Raw genomic sequence first — 13894 nt, forward strand, 5'->3', positions numbered from 1 at the left:
GGTTAAGAGAAAATTAAAACAATGATGATTATGCCTCATAGGGTGTTTTTTTTTCCTGGTCTGGTTTCTCTTTGGTTTCTTCTGCTTCTCCTTTCTCTTTTCTATATGGAGGTACTAAGGGGAGGTTCTCTCAATATTAATGAGGGAAGGGACAGGAATAAGAGTGTTAGAAGTGTTAGAAGTAATAAAACAGAAAAGGCTTAATGTAGTTTTCCTACAGGAGACACATATTGATGGGGAAAATGAGGTTGACTGGGGTATGTGGTGGGATATACTCAGTCATGGTACTAATTTCAGTGCAGTTTTTTAAAAGTGTTTATGCTCCTAATGAGGGTACAGAGTGTATTGCTGTATTTGATAAAATAAAGGAAACCTTAAGACAGTGTGACCAAGAGGGGTGTATGGTTTTAGGTGGGGACTGGAACTGTACAGTGGATCACACTGCTGAAGAACCTCACCTGCGGTCAGCAACTTGTCTGTCTGGTTTATTAACTGAGTTTGAGCTTTCTGATGTGTGGAGAGTAAGGAATGTAAAAGTTAGGCAGTACACATGGCTAAAAGTTAATGAAGGTTGTGTCAGTGCAGCAAGGTTAGACAGGTTGTCTGTATCTGAGCACTACTGTAGTATGGTAGGAAGGTGTGGCATCACTCCTGTGGGTTTCTCTGATCACCATATTGTTACTGTTGATATTCACTTGTCCTGTCCACGAAGGTCATCACCTTACTGGTATTTTAATGTTAAATTGTTACACGATGTCATGTTTTGTGAAAGGTTTTTGTTGTTTTGGGAAAAATGGAGGGTTATCAAAGGGAATTTTGAGTCCTTGAGACAATGGTGGGAATCCCCAAGCTGACAAGGTACAAATCTGTCGTTCTGCCCCTGAACAAGGCAGTAGTAGTTCTAACTAGTAGCCTAGTTAAATAAAGGTAAAAAATAAATAAATACATTTAAAGGTTGGGAAGGTTGGGAAGGCTCAAATACGATTGTTTTGTCAACAGTATACTGCTCTGTCTCGAAACGAAATTAAAGAGACTATCAGGGCCCTTGAACAGGACATCAAATCTATTGAATTGAAGTTGCTCACTTAGAATGACCCCGGACTAGTCATGAACTTACAGGACAAGACTCTGACATTACTCTGCGCGAGCTGTCCACAGCAGTTATGCAGCTCTCATCAGGCCGAGCCCCTGGCTTCGATGGTTTACCATCTGAGTTCTATAAGCACTTTTGGGGGTCTATTGGGGAGGATTTTTATGAAGTAGTGTGTGAATCTTTTCACAAGGGTTCTCTTCCTGTATCCTGTCAACGTGCAGTGCTTTCATTGTTGCTAAAAAAGGTGGATTTGGCTCTTATAAAAAATTGGCGACCTGTTGCATTGCTGTGCGCAGAATATAAAATTGTATCTAAATGTCTCTCAAATAGGTTGAAAGAGTATCTGGGGCTGTTAGTCCACAAGGACCAGTCTTACTGTGTACCTGACCGTTCTGTTGTTGATAACTTCTTTCTAATAAGACATTTACATTTACATTTAAGTCATTTAGCAGACGCTCTTATCCAGAGCGACTTACAAGTACATACATTCATACTCTTTTTGTACTGGCTGAGATGTTTTAGACATTTGTAAACTGTCTGATGTGAATGTGGGTTTACTTTCTTTGGATCAGGAGAAGCTTTTGACAGTGTGGACCACCAGTACTTGTTCAAAACAGTGAAAGCCTTTGGGTTTGGGGATGTTTTTTTGTCTTGGATGAGTTTACTGTATGCTGGGGCCTCATGTATGGTGAAGGTGGGGGGTGGTTTGAGCTGCCCCATCCCCGTCCAAAGGGGTATCAGGCAGGGATGCCCAATTTCAGGACAGTTATATTGTCTGGCAATTGAACCAATGCTTTGTTTTTTAAGAGCGAGGCTTACTGGTTTCTCTGTCCTAGGAGTAATGAAGGGTCCCACGATAGCACTGTCTGCGTATGCAGATGATGTGACAGTTTTTATTACAGGGGGTGAAGATGTTAAGGTTCTCGCAAACGCTTTAAAGGTGTATGAGGGGGCCTCCTCAGCTAGAGTCAATTGGGAAAAGAGTGAATCGCTGTGGGCAGGTCAGCTTCAGATAGGGTCCACTCTACGGTTACCAGGGGGGCTTCAGATAGGGTCCGCTCCACAGTTACCAGGGGGGCTTCAGATGGGGTCCGCTCCACAGTTACCAGGGGGGCTTCAGATAGGGTCCGCTCCACAGTTACCAGGGGGGCTTCAGATGGGGTCCACTCTACGGTTACCAGGGGGGCTTCAGACGGGGTCCACTCTACGGTTACCAGGGGGGCTTCAGATGGGGTCCACTCTACGGTTACCAGGGGGGCTTCAGATGGGGTCCGCTCCACAGTTACCAGGGGGGCTTCAGATAGGGTCCGCTCCACAGTTACCAGGGGGGCTTTAGATGGGGTCCACTCTACGGTTACCAGGGGGGCTTCAGATGGGGTCCACTCTACGGTTACCAGGGGGGCTTCAGATGGGGTCCACTCTACGGTTACCAGGGGGGCTTCAGATAGGGTCCGCTCCACAGTTACCAGGGGGGCTTCAGATAGGGTCCGCTCCACAGTTACCAGGGGGGCTTCAGATGGGGTCCGCTCCACAGTTACCAGGGGGGCTTCAGATGGGGTCCACTCTACGGTTACCAGGGGGGCTTCAGATGGGGTCCACTCTACGGTTACCAGGGGGGCTTCAGATGGGGTCCACTCTACGGTTACCAGGGGGGCTTCAGATGGGGTCCACTCTACGGTTACCAGGGGGGCTTCAGATGGGGTCCACTCTACGGTTACCAGGGGGGCTTCAGTGGGGAAGAGATGGGATGAAGACTTTGGTTTTTTTTATAGGCTCCGATGTATTTCAGAAAAGTAACTGGGAGTTTGTAGTGGAGAAATTGTGTGCCAGACTGTCAAGGTGGAAATGGGTGCTACCCCAGCTGTCTTATAGGGGAAGGGTACTGGTAGATAATAATCTTGCTGCCTCTACCCTGTGGCACAGACTAATGATTTTACAGCCACTGGGGGGTCTGATAAAAGAGCTTCAGAGGACCCTTGTCATTTTCTTTTGGTCTGGACAACATTGGATTAAAGCTGCAAGCCTGTACCTGCCACTGCACGAGGGGGGGCAAGGTCTGGTGGACATTTCTTCCAGGATCATGGCTTTCCGGCTTCAAGCAGCCCAGAGACGGTTGTACAGTGACGGTTCTAGCTGGGTCGAAACAGCCTACACATTGACGAGGAGAGCGGGCTGTTTGGGCTTAGACAAGCATATTTTTCTCTTAAAGCTGGAGGGGGGTGATTTGTCTGGCCTGACTCCATCTTATGAGTCTGTTATGCAGGCTTGGAGAGTTTTTGTCAAGTCCTGTAAGGCCGGCACGCCACCAGGGATGTGGCTTTTTGAAGAGCCTCTTTTTTACAACACTGCCATCCAGTCCCGTACTCTGGGTTCAGCCAACCTACGTTCATGCTTGTTAGGCGTGGGGTTTACCAAGCTGGGTCATCTGATGCGGAGCAGGAGCAGATCGTTGGAGGAGCTGGGAGAAAGAGCAGGGATCTGATCATCTTGCCTACTGAGGAAGGTCGTAGATGAAGTCTGTAATTCCTTGCCAGTTCTTCATCTGCATTATGCGACTGACACTTCCAATTCTGATCGGTGGAAGGAGGGTCTGGATTATGTGTTCCCTGCACTGATTGTTAGTGCTGCGGCGGGTTCATTCGAGGAGGACGTGGGGATGCTGCTTTCCTTCGATACCCCGGACCTGGGGGAGTTCAAGGCGGTGGGAAAGAAGGCCATGTATAAAATCTGTGTAAAAGTGTCTTTTGCCTCTTCCCTGGAAGGGGTAAAATCGACGAGGTGGGCGGGTGTGTTTGGTCCAGGTGCCCCCCCAAAAGGCTGTTGGAGTTCTTTATACAAACTGCCTATTGAAAAGAGGACAGCTGACCTACAATGGAGGATAATACATGGAGTCATAGCCACAAATATGCATCTGGTACACCTGGATCCTACTGTTGAGGAAGGGTGTCCTTTTTGTGCCAGAGTCTGAAACTCTGGCACATCTGTTTTTAGTCCCAGGTTGGTCGGGATAATTGATCTGATCACTAATTGATTCTCAGTGTTGGGAGAGGTTTTCTCTCCCCAACTGTTTATATTTGGGCTATAGTACAGGTTTAGTCGAAAGGGTGTAGTTACTTTTCTTAATTTTGTGTCAGGGGCAGCCAAATTAGCGATATGGAAGACCCAAAAGAACAGTATTCGGGGACAGGGGTCTGTGGATGTGGTGGGAATGCTGGAGGGAATGCTGGAGGGAATGCTGGAGGGAATGCTGGAGGGAATGCTGGAGGGAATGGTGGAGGGAATGGTGGCAGCGAGACTGAGGGTTGAGTTTGCCTATTACAAACTGGTTAACAATATTGATCTGTTTATGAGTATATGGGGTATTCAGAGGCTGTTGTGTTTAGTTACTGTGGAGGAGGATTTGGGGTTGTGTTTTTAATTGATGTGTAACTATGGTTTTGTATGAGTGTTTATAGTGTTGTGGGCTCCCAGACCCAATAAAGATTACTTAAAACTCAAAACTCTCTCTCTCCCTTTACTGTCTCTTCTCTCTTTACTCTCTCTCTCTCTCTCTCTCTCTCTCTCTCTCTCTCTCTCTACTGTCTCTGCTCTCTCTCTATCTCTGCTCTCTCTCTCTCTCTCTCTCTCTTCTCTCTCTCTCTCTCTCTCTCTCTCTCTCTCTCTCTCCTGTCTCTGCTCTCTGTCTGTTTACTGTCTCTGCTCTCTCTCTACTGTCTGCTCTCTCTCTTTACTGTCTCTGCTCTCTCTCTCTATATATATACTGTCTCTCTCTCCCTCTCTCTCTCTCTCTCTCTCTCTCTCTCTTTACTGTCTCTGCTCTCTCTCTATATATATATACTGTCTCTCTCTCCCTCTCTCTCTCTCTCTCTCTCTCTCTCTCTCTCTCTCTCTCTCTACTGTCTCTGCTCTCTGTCTGTTTACTGTCTCTGCTCTCTCTCTACTGTCTGCTCTCTCTCTCTTTACTGTCTCTGCTCTCTCTCTCTCTCTCTCTCTCTCTCTCTCTCTCTCTCTCTCTCTCTCTCTCTCTCTCTCTCTCTCTCTCTCTCTCTCTCTCTCTCTCTCTCTCTCTCTCTCTCTCTCTCTCTCTCTCTCTCTCTCTCTCTCTCTCTCTCTCTCTCTCTCTCTCTCTCTCTCTCTCTCTCGCAGTGCATGCTGGGTGTTTTTGGAGTTTGAGTGTTTGGTGTGAAAAGCTCTATCCTAACTAACTTTCTTGATTCTTTTCTTTACATGTTATTTTCTATGGTGGAGGGTTAATGCAATATTTGTTTTAGCGGTATCCAAAGTTTTTTTTCAAAGTTAGGGTGGAAGAGGACAGAGTAACTTTCCTGGGGTTTGGAAGTTGTGGTGTGCGCGATGGCTTCTCAGCCTAGCGCGGAGGAGACGCTGTCTATACAGCATGGATTCAGGTGTGTTCCTGAGAACGGAGTTAAGGTGGAGGAGGTTCTGCTCGCGGTCGGTGAACAGGTAGGAGCTGAGTTTATACATTCTGCTTCTAGAATGAACAAAGCTGTGGTTGTGTTCATGAAAAGGGCTAATTTGGTTGGTAGGCTAATTGCTAGCGGAATATTTGTAAGGGATGTGTTGGTGTCAATTTCACCTCTCTCTACCCCTTCAACAAGAGTTGTAGTGGCAAATTTGCCTCCGTTTATTACGGATGATCAAATTAGGAAAGAGCTGAGTGGTTTTGGTAAGTTGGCTAGCGGTTTCCGTGTACTGTCAGCAGGATTTCAGGCAGATGCCGTTAAACATGTTGTTTCGTTCCGGAGGCAAGTGTTTATGTTTCTGAACAACAATGAGCAACAGCTAAATGTGCACTTTAAAGTGAGGCATGGGGAGGGGCTCTATGCAGGTTTTGCCAGCACAGATAGTCTACGGTGTTTTGAATGTGGGGATTTGGGGCACAAGAGTTTTGCGTGCCCACACAAAGGCCATAGAAAAGGTGAGGGTACAAGCGCCAGTGGGGGAAATCGAGGTCAAAGTGCAGGGGGTAAGGAGATGTAGACAGCAGAGGCTGGACCTAGTCAGGTTAGAGATGGTGGGGTAGCTGTAGCTGAGTTTAGTCAGGCTAGAGATGGTGGGATAGTGGAGGATGGGTCTAGTCAGGCTAGAGATGGTGGGGAAGCAGAGGCCGGGTCTAGTCAGGCTAGAGATGGTGGGGTAGCTGAGGCTGGGCCTAGTTATGCTATGGAGGGTGGTGTAAAGGGTGCTGGGTCTAGGCAGGATATGGATGGTGGTATAGCAGAGGCTGAGTCTAGTCAGGCTATGGATGGTGGGGTAGCTGAGCCTGGCCCCAGTCATGCTATGGAGGGTGGGGTAGCTGAGGCTGGGCCTAGTAATGCTATGGAGGGTGGTGTAAAGGGTGCTGGGTCTAGGCAGGATATGGATGGTGGTATAGCAGAGGCTGAGTCTAGTCAGGCTATGGAGGGTGGGGTAGCTGAGGCTGGCCCTAGTCATGCTATGGAGGGTGGGGTAGCTGAGGCTGGCCCTAGTCATGCTATGGAGGGTGGTGTAGATGATACTGGGTCTAATCAGGTTATTCTAGTGGATGAGGAGAGTATAGTGGGGAAGTGTAAGAGATTAGGGGGGGAGGAGGAGGGTGTCAAGCGGAAAAGGAAAAAGGGTGTGGACAAAGGCACCATGGAAATGTTGCCTGTTGCTGTGGGTGAGGCCCTAACCAGAGAGAAAGAGCAGGTGGTCAGGGTGGGAGATAGAGAAGAGGAGGAAAGTGAGTCTGAGGAAGAGGATGAGGAGTTATTTTTTTCAGACTCCTCTTCAATTGGCCCGGAGCTGACAGCCAGTCAACCAGAGGGGTCTAAGTACACGTTGAGAGAACTGACAAGGTTCCTGAATGAGACTAAGGGGAAAAAAGTTAATCTTGAGGCTTTTTTTCCTGATCCTAGAAAGTTTGTAAGATCAGTACAACATGCTATGAGAAATGAGGGGCATGGTGTCCTCTCACCCAAGAAACGGTTTAGGTTGAGGAAGTGGGTCACAACAGTGCGTAAAGGTTTACCTTCAGACACTGTTTAAATGTTTAATTTCTTTCTGACACTGGGGCTTTTTGAGCTTTGCTATTGGTCTATTTCTCTGCTGGCTTTTCTCCCACTTCTTATGGAGACTCTTCGGGTAGGCTCGCTTAATATAAATGGCGCCAGAGATGCGGGAAAGAGGAGTGTGTTGGGTGAATATGTAAAACAAAAGAAAGTACATGTGTTATTTCTGCAGGAGACGCATAGTGATGTGGTGAATGAAGTTGATTGGGGGCTCTGGTGGAAAGGGGCAAGTGTGTTGAGCCATGGGACAAATCTTAGTGCAGGGGTGGCAGTCCTTTTTGCACCGGGTCTGTCTGTAAAAATTTGCTCCTCAAAGGAAGTGTAAGGGTAGGTTGCTTGTTGTTAAAGCAGAAATTAACAGCATGGGTTTTGTTTTTATAAATGTGTATGCGCCTAACACAGGGAGAGAAAGAGGGGTTCTATTTGGGAGTCTTAGACAGGAACTCTCACAAGTAGCGCCTGAGGAGACGCTGGTGATCGGAGGTGACTGGAACTGTACAATGGATTTTACAAAAGGCAGAAATGGGGAAGAGCCTCATTCAGTGTCAGTGGGAGTGTTAGGGGACATCATTAATCAGTTTGACCTAGTGGATGTTTGGAGAACTAAACATCCAAACACAAGACAGTATACATGGGTGAAGGTTTTTGGGGCTAGGGTGAGTGCAGCCCGACTTGATCGTTTTTACATATCTAGGAATCAGAGCAATAGGCTGTTGGGTGCTACCATTCTCCCCGTGGGGTTTTCAGATCACCACATAACCATGGCTCGGCTGTCTATTTCACCAGGGCCCCGGCAGGCATCTTATTGGAAGTTCAATGTAAAGCTCTTACAAGATGCCACTTTTTGCTCAGTTTTCCAGACTTTTTGGGAAAGGTGGGGGCAGCGAAGAGAGGAGTATGAGTCTCTGAGTCTATGGTGGGATGTGGGGAAAGTGCAAATCCGGCTTTTCTGTCAACAGTACACAGCTCTCTCATCATCAGAGGCTAGGAGAGTATTGGGGGAACTAGAGCGGTGTATTAGTGATATGGAGGTAGAGATGGTGGGGCAAGGCAATGTAGGCCTCCAGGCTAATTTAGCCGAATTACGTAGGGACCTGGGCAGTTTTTTCCAGGTTAAAGCAAAGGGAGCACTTGTAAGAGCTAGGTTCTCCATGCTCAAGGAGATGGATGCTCCCAGCTCCTTCTTCTTTGGTTTGGAAAGACAGAGCAGTGAAGCCAAGGGTATGCATTGTCTACGGCTGTCTGATGGGCGGGTGACCTCTGTGGTGGGGGAGATGCGGGAGCGGACTGTGGAGTTTTATACTGAATTGTATAGGGCAGAAATGTGTGATCCTATGTATGCTCAGGTCTTGTTCGCAGGACTCCCTAAGCTCTCTCGGGCACAGAGGGATGAAATGGACATTCCTCTGTTGTCACATGAACTGGCAGAGGCCGTAACCCAGATGTCCCCCGGTCGTGCACCGGGGGTCGATGGACTCCCAGTGGAGTTTTACAAAAAATTCTGGGGAATAATTGGACAGGATTTCTTTTGCGTCTTGCGTGAATGCATCGGGGTAGGAGAGTTGCCGATGAGCTGCCGTCGGGCGGCTCTGACTCTCCTGCCCAAAAAAGGGGACCTGTGTGAACTTAAGAACTGGAGGCCTGGGGCATTACTCTGTGCGGACTACAAGATTTTTGCCAAGGTCCTCTCTAACAGACTGAAGTCCCATCTGGACTCTATAATACACAAGGACCAGACATATTGTGTACCGGGACGCTCAATCACGGACAACTTGTTCTTGATTAGGGACATGTTGGACTTGTCGAGAGGTTCTAATGTGAACTTTGGACTGGTCTCTTTAGATCAAGAGAAGGCCTTTGATAGAGTGGATCATGAGTATCTGTTTAATGTGATGTCTGTGTTTGGGTTTGGGAAGAGTTTTGTGACCTGTGTGAAGTTGTTGTATGCTGGGGCGTCATGTATGGTTAAGGTGGGAGGGGGGCTCAGTAGGCCAGTCTGGGTGAGACGGGGCATTAGACAAGGATGCCCTCTATCTGGGCAGCTATACACACTAGCCATTGAGCCTTTTTTAGGACTGCTACGCAGGAGACTGCAGGGAGTGTGCTGGACAGGCATGGGTGTGGTGACAGGAATAGCAGTCTCAGCATATGCAGATGATGTTTCTGTGATGGTCAGGGATGGGCAAGATATGCAGGAACTAGAGACCAGTCTGAAGGTGTACGAGGGAGCTTCATCAGCTAAGGTAAACTGGGGAAAGAGCAAAGCTCTGTTATGTGGGGCATGGGGGGATAGGGCTCCTCCTCTGCTTCCAGGGGGTTTGCAGTGGGGTTGTGAAGGGCTTAAAGTGTTGGGGGTGTACTTGGGCTCGGAGAGGTGGGTCAGGAAGAACTGGGAGGGGCTGTCACAGACAGTGGTGTCAAGACTGGCCAGGTGGAGGTGGCTCCTATCCCAAGTGTCATATAGAGGGAGGGTGCTGATAATTAACAACCTGGTGGCATCTTCCTTGTGGCATAAACTGGCTGTCCTCAACCCCCCCGCCGGTCTGCTTGCAGACCTGCAACGCAAGCTGGTGGACCTCTTTTGGTCGGGCCATCACTGGCTGAAGGCAGCAGTGTTGTACATGACCGTCCACGAAGGAGGACAGGGCCTGGTGGAACTGGAGAGCAGGATGGCTGCTTTCCGGCTAAAGGCGGCACAGAGACTGCTGTACCATACTGATGTTGGCTGGAGGGAACCAGAATGCACACTGCTGAGGAGAGCTGGCGGATTAGGGTTGGACCGGCAGCTGTTCCTCATGAAGCTGGAGAGGCTGAGTACAGCAGGTCTCTCAGAGTTTTACTCTGCGGTGCTGAGGACCTGGCAGCTATTAAGGCCCACACGAGAAGGGGGTGTGGAGCCTGGGCAGTGGGTGTGGGAGGAGCCTATTTTCCACAACCCAGCCATCCCTTTGAGATCGGTTCAGTCTGCCACCCTGCAGAGGCAACTGATGGCAGGGGGTGTACAAAGGCTAGGTGACCTGAGAATGCTGGGAGAGGAGGGGTGGAAAACCCCGGGGGTCTTGGCTCAACAAACAGGAATAACGTCTCTTAGGCTGCTGGAGGTCCAGGAGACACTGTCTGAACAGGTAAGGGGGGTGTTTGAGAGGCCAAAGGGAGAGGGGCCACCAACGTTTCCGCCACTGCAGGTGACGGCAGAGACTGGGGACTGGCAAGGGGGTCTGGAGGACTTGTTAGATTTTAACACTCCGAGCCTGGGGGAGTTTGAGGGGGTGGGAGGTAAAGCCCTCTACAACCTCTGTGTTAAGGTGAGGAACATTAGGAGCCTAACAGGAGTGAAGGCACATCAGTGGCAGGGGGTATGTGGGGTGGAGAGTATGGTGGGTTTTAGATGGAGGGCGCTCTACAAACCCCCAGTACCAAAGAGGTCAGGGGACCTCCAATGGAGGGTTCTTCATGGAGCCCTGGCCACTAACAGCTGGTTGGCACGGGTTGATCCGGGAATTGGGCAGGGGTGTCCTTTCTGTCAAATGAAAGAAACTGTGATTCATGTGTTTTCTGTGTGCACCAGGTTAATGCCATTAATGTCTCAGTTGGAATGTCTGTGTGAGAGATTGGGGTGGTTTTTGCTGTTGGGATGTTTATAATGGGATACAGGTATTCGAGTAAGGAGAAAGCAAAATGTGTGTTGTTGAATTTTCTGTTTGCTCAGGCAAAGTTAGCTATTTGGCTAACAAGGAGAAACAGGGTCAAAGGTGGGGGGATAACAGACTCTTTACTACTGTTTAATGGGATGGTCTCTGCGCGCCTTAGGGTTGAGTTTGAGTTCTATAAAATGATAAAATGTGTGGAGATGTTTGAGGAGATATGGTGTGTTGGGGGGGCTGTCTGTACAGCTGGGGAAGATGTTTTGGATATACAGTTGTAGGAGAGGGTATTGTTTTTGTGTATGGTGATTTGTATCATGTGGTAGATAGAAAGGTGAGTATGGTACATGTATGCAGTACAGGCTATATTTAGTTTTTTTATTTTAGGGGGGTTGGCGAGTTTGAAATGAAATGAGAATGTTTCAATAAAGAAAAACAAAAAGTCAAAAGTCTTTCTCTCTCTCTCTCTCTCTCTCTCTCTCTCTCTCTACTGTCTCTGCTCTCTGTCTGTTTACTGTCTCTGCTCTCTCTTTACTGACTCTGCACTCTCTCTCTCTACTTTCTCTGCACTCTCTCTCTCTACTTTCTATGCACTCTCTCTTTACTGACTCTGTTCTCTTTCTCTTTACTGTCTCTGTTCTCTCTCTCTCGCTCTTTAAAGTCTCTGCTCTATCAATTCAATTCAATTCAATTGACTTTATTGACATGGTAGGTTCGTTATTACTTACATTGTCAAAGTATACATATCGAAAAATAAAAATCAAATATATATGTATATATATACAAAATATATATATATTTATATATAAATAAATGGTGGGACCAACAGCAATAATAACAGTAGTAGTGGACATGGGATTACCATTAACAACAACTACAACAACAATATTAATCAGAACAACAATAAATTAAAGCAACAGTAGTATCTATCTCTATCTCTCTCTTTAAAGTCTCTGCTCTGTCTCTTTCTCTTTCTGTCTTTACAGTCTCGGCTCTCTCTCTACAGTCTCTGATCTCTCTCTCTCTCTCTTCAGTCTCTGATCTTTCTCTCTCTCTTTTCTGTCTCTGCTCTCTCTCTCTCTTTACTGTCTCTGCTCGCTCTCTCACTGTCTCTGCTCTCTCTCTCTCTCTGCTATCTCACTCTCTTCACTGTCTATGCTCTCTCTCTCTCTCTCTCAATTAAATTCAATTCAATTTGCTTTATTGGCATGACGTAACAATGTACATATTGCCAAAGCTTACTTTGGATATTTACAATATGAAAATAATAAGAATCAAAATTGTCAACGGGACAATAGTAACAACAATAACCAAGTGTCAAAATAACCATACATTGAACAATAACAATAAGCATACAGTAGAGGACATGTGATGACTGGAGTGTATTCACCTGCTGTTCCAGCTCCACCTGCCTTACCTCCAGCTGGGTAAATGTATCCTTCATTTCAACGAGGGAGTAGTACTCTGAGCTGGGATGTTGACTTTTCGCTTGGGGTTGCTCGTCTGTGGGTTTATATAATGAAGAGGGCTGTTCTGATCTGCTCGGGGTGGGAATATCTTTCTCAAGGGAGAGGTTCTCCTGCTGAGCTAATTCTTTGATTAGGTGAAAGTCCAGCTGAAACTGTTTGGGGTTGCCCTGTACCGATACTGTTCCAGACTTATAGAGATTTATATTAGCTGACTCAGAGTCCTCGTTGTCTAGTATCCTGAGTTTCCACCCCTCATTAACACCCCTCTCTTAACAGAGGGGTAGTGTGCTAATATAGCACTGTGCCATGCCAGGGGATGGTCTGGTTAATATAGCACTGTGCCATGCCAGGGGATGGTCTGGTTAATATAGCACTGTGCCATGCCAGGGGATGGTCTGGTTAATATAGCACTGTAGCATGCCAGGGGATGGTCTGGTTAATATAGCACTGTGCCATGCCAGGAGATGGTCTGGTTAATATAGCACTGTGCCCTGCCAGGGGATGGTCTTGTTAATATAGCACTGTGCCATGCCAGGAGATGGTCAGGTTAAAATAGCACTGTGCCCTGCCAGGGGATGGTCTGGTTAATATAGCACTGTACCATGCCAGGGGATGGTCTGGTTAATATAGCACTGTACCATGCCAGGGGATGGTCTGGTTAATATAGCACTGTGCCATGCCAGGGGATGGTCTGGTTAATATAGCACTGTGTCATGCCAGGGGATGGTCTGGTTAATATAGCACTGTGCCCTGCCAGGTGATGGTCTGTGTGGAAGATGAGGTTGCTGATGTTCCCATTTTTATAATAGTCAGCAAAAAGTGTTTCTTGATTTTCCATAAGGAGCTTAATTTTGTGCTCTTTTCGTGTCTTATCATTCTTTACATACACAGGGTACTGTATTTTAATTACCGCTGAACAGCGGGAGGCAGCTTCTAAGGCCTCTCCATTTGGTTGGAGTAGACAGAGTGACTCTCCTGCCATTGTTGGGCTAAAGGGCTTTGACACCTCTCACTTGACACGTCAGTGCTAATTGAAGTTATATCAAGCTTGGCAGCCTTCATTTAGCATTCAGTCCTTATAAAGTAATGTCATTTATTTTTCTTCTTGGCTTTTGGAAATAAAATATAGCTTCAGACTTAACATTACTCACTCAGTTCCAGGTTGGATGGTGTTTTCAGGTTTCTGTTGTTTTCCAGAGCGTTTGCTGTATAGCTTTGGAATAATCCTTCCAGGTGATTCCGTAATTCCGTCCAAAATCAGGTTGTAGGTTCTTTGATTTGGAGTGAAGGTTATGTTGTAGAGGGTAGCATCCGGTATATGTCCCTGACAAAAAATCCAAGTTTATCTAACTCTAAATCTATATTTCTTCAAGAACATGCTGAAAAATGCAGGAGCTCACCTGCTAATGACCTCTCTCTCTCTCTCTCTCTCGTTGACTTCTCTTTACTGTCTCTGCTCTCTCTCTCTCTTTACTGTCTCTGCTCTCTCTCTCTCTCTTTACTGTCTCTGCTCTCTATCTCTCTCTCTCTCTCTTTACTGTCTCTGCTCGCTCTCTCTCTCTCTCTCTTTAATGTCTCTGCTCTCTCTCTCTCTCTCTTTACTGTCTCTGCTCTCTCTCTCTCTTTACTGTCTCT

Source organism: Salvelinus fontinalis, chromosome 21 (assembly GCF_029448725.1).
Source record: "Salvelinus fontinalis isolate EN_2023a chromosome 21, ASM2944872v1, whole genome shotgun sequence".
Classification (NCBI taxonomy): Eukaryota; Metazoa; Chordata; class Actinopteri; order Salmoniformes; family Salmonidae; genus Salvelinus; species Salvelinus fontinalis.